The following is a 3,488-nucleotide window of genomic DNA, read 5'->3' as shown; positions in this document are numbered from 1 at the left end:
CTTGGGTTCAGGTGATGGGTTCGGCGGCTATCGGCCTGTTATTGACCCTACAGGTGCGTAGGGTTCTTTTGGCCCATTTTTTTTTTATATATATTTTTTCTATCATCTTTTCCTAATTGCTCTTTGTTTTTTGCAGTGTCGGATTCCAATGAAGTGTATGTTCCACGATGGAACATTCGCCGAGGAACAACCCTTCGCACCCCTGTGGAGTGCGTGGAATGGGCTCGTCACGCTGCTCCAAGTGGTGCGTTGGGGGAAGCCATGGCTAGCTACCAGGAGGGTAGGCTAACCAATGAGCTTCGGGTTCTCCTGGCCCGGATGCAGCCGCGCGTCGAGCTGCTTTGTCGTGAAAACGACAAGTTAAAAGCAGCTCGCCTTAAAGAGGTGGCTCAGGCGCGGGCTGTCCGGGAGGAGAACCAAAGGCTTTCCGCCGTAGCTGCGGAAAAGGAGAAGGCCTTCAAGGCCCTCGAGGTTGAAGTTCAGGCACGACTCGATGCCCGTTCCAAGGCTGCCCAAGTTGTTAATGAACAGCTTCAGCTGGCTAAGGAAACTGCAAGGAACGCAACCGAGAGGGCCACCAAGGCTGAAGCTGTTGCTGAGCCTCTACGCGTGGAGAATGAAGAGCTTAAAGCCAAATTAGAGGCTCTCCAGCAGGCTCATGATGCCTTGGCGATGGAAGACGCCAAAAAGCTCCAGGAGATCTTGGACCAGGGGGGGTGCTTGACCATACTGAGCGGAAGCTAAAGGGCGTCGAAGAGGCTGCGGCTAAAGAAGTGTTGCTTGCCAACCTTAACAAGAGTGAAGCCGAACGCGCCCGTAACGAAGCTCAAGCTGCCCTCCAAGAAGCTCTGGTTGCCAAGGAATGGCTTCTTCAAGAAGCGTTGTCTCAGGTATGTTTTTCATGTCTTTACGCTTTTCTTTGTAGATAGAAAAGGTTTTGACACTTGTATATTTTCTTGTAGGTTGTGCATCGGGTCTTCTCAGAGACCTCTTATGATGATGCTATGAGCGCAGCCCTCAACGCTTCTCACGAGGATGTGGAAAAGGCCGGCTTCCTGCTTGGTCTAGGGTTCGTTGAGAAAGGCATCCCGCCTTCCAACTTCCCTTTGTACAATGTTGATACTGAAGCTGTTTACGACCAAGCAGTGAATCAGTACGCCGCCTTCCCGCATCCGGTGGTGGAGAAGGTGAATCAAGTTGCTGCTGCTGATGATGGGTTAGCTATCCTTAAAGCTTTCCTTGAACTGCCACGATCTACTGATGGTGCTGGTCCAAGTGGAAGTGGCCCTGAAGCCTGATCCTGAAGATCCCTTCCCACTGCTAGGATAGATTTAGCTTGTATAGATTTATTTTCTTGTAGGCGGGTAGTTACCCGGCCATTCTTGTAATGAATCTGTGAAATATAAATCTTTGTGCGGGTAAGACCGCTTCTTTTATTGGATTCCTTGCTTTATAAACGTTATATGACTTGCATACTTTAGTTTAAATTAGCAATTTTCCAAGTGTAGAATAAGTTAACCTTTGAACGTGGTAGATAATAGGTTGAAGTTTTGCTTCCTCTTTCGTGATTGTGCGGGTTGGACCGTCACTTGCACTTAGTAGGATGGCTAAACTTTACCTGCGTCTAACCTGCGTGTAGGTTTTCCTCATCTTTTCTTGAGGATAAGTTAACCTTTGAACGTGGTAGATAATAGGTGTGAAGTTTTGCTTCCTCTTTCGTGATTGTGCGGGTATGACCGTCACTTGCACTTAGTAGGATGGCTAAACTTTACCTATATCTGACCTGCGTGTAGGTTTTCCTCATCTTTTCTTGAGGATAAGTTAACCTTTGAACGTGGTAGATAATAGGTGTGAAGTTTTGCTTCCTCTTTCGTGATTGTGCGGGTATGACCGTCACTTGCACTTAGTAGGATGGCTAAACTTTACCTATATCTGACCTGCGTGTAGGTTTTCCTCATCTTTTCTTGAGGATAAGTTAACCTTTGAACGTGGTAGATAATAGGTGTGAAGTTTTGCTTCCTCTTTCGTGATTGTGCGGGTATGACCGTCACTTGCACTTAGTAGGATGGCTAAACTTTACCTATATCTGACCTGCGTGTAGGTTTTCCTCATCCTTTTGTTAGAAATTCTCTGTTTTGAGTAACCGTTCGATGCGCGGTTGTTAATAGGTTAGTGTTCAGTTTCCTCTCATGATTCATGCGGATAGACCGGCACTTTCATTTAGTGGGATGACTGAACTTTACCTTTAACTGACCTGCGTGAAGGTTTGCCATTTTTTGGGTTTATGCGGGTTTTGCCGCCTTCCCCACGCAACGACTTTCCACGTATTTATGCGGTGAAAACCGGCATATCCGTGTTGAATAAATTAACCGTTCGACGCGCGGTTATTAATAGGTTAGTGTTCAGTTTCCTCTCATGATTCATGCGGATAGACCGGCACTTTCATTTAGTAGGATGACTGAACTTTTCCCCTTTAACTGACCTGCGTGAAGGTCTGCCGTTTTTTGGGTTTATGCGGGTTTTGCCGCCTTCCCCATGCAACGACTTTCACACTTATGTATGAGGTGAAAACCGGCATCAGTGTTCATAGTTAACAGTATAAATGTAAAATCATCAGCGTCGATGTTTTAAGGAGAATCATTTCCATTAGAAGTGGCTCTTGGCCTTTTCTTTACAAATTTGGAATTGATTTACATGCAAACTGTGTAATTGAGCTCCCTTCCATGTTGTTGGGATGGGAGTGCCATCGAGCCGATACGCACCTGGTTCGGGATCTCGTTCTTTACGCAGCATGTAGTCTCCACATTGAAGCTGGAATTTTTATTCGTGTTTTCCCCAGCTGGGGTTCTACACGCATCAGCCTGCTCAGCGTTCATTGCGCCACGAGGTGCGCGAGCGTCCCATCTCTGACGAATGCTTCGACCATGTCCTTTACGTCTATGCATTCTTCGGTGTTGTGGCCTTTTGTCCTGTGAAAGTCACAGTATTTACTCCGATCAGCATTGTGACGATGTCGGATTATTTGAGGCTTTGGCCATGGGAGCTCCTCAGTAGCGAATATTTCGGTGACGCTTTTGGTGAGCGGCGTCCATCTGGATTTCTTGTTTGACTGTACGTTATCCCTTCCGCCTAACCGATGTTGCAAGCCGGATGAGGTGTCAAAGTTTACCCTTGACTGCCAAATGCCTAGCTTCCGCTTTTTGTTTAATCGGGCGGTAAGGACGTTGTCTTCTCTTGTTTTCTGGGTGTAGAGGTTTGTGCTCTGTGGGAGATCTCTACCCAGTTGCTTCTCCGTTTCCGCAAAGCGTTTAGCTGCTGTCATGATGGCATCCCATGTGGATGGCATGCCATCTTTACCCGTTAAGGTGCGGATGAGCTCTGGGTCGTTCGCGCCCTGGATAAAGGCAGCGCGAACAAGATCTTCGCTAATGTTACCCAGACTTAGCTTCTTCGAGTTGAAGCGAGTGATGAAGTCCAGCAAAGATTCA

This window comes from Bidens hawaiensis, unplaced genomic scaffold (assembly GCF_021521415.1).
Source record: "Bidens hawaiensis isolate Kalapana, Puna unplaced genomic scaffold, B.hawaiensis_p1.1 tig00049720_1, whole genome shotgun sequence".
NCBI lineage: Eukaryota > Viridiplantae > Streptophyta > Magnoliopsida > Asterales > Asteraceae > Bidens > Bidens hawaiensis.
The sequence above is the reverse complement of the archived record's forward strand: the minus strand, read 5'-3'. Positions refer to the sequence as shown.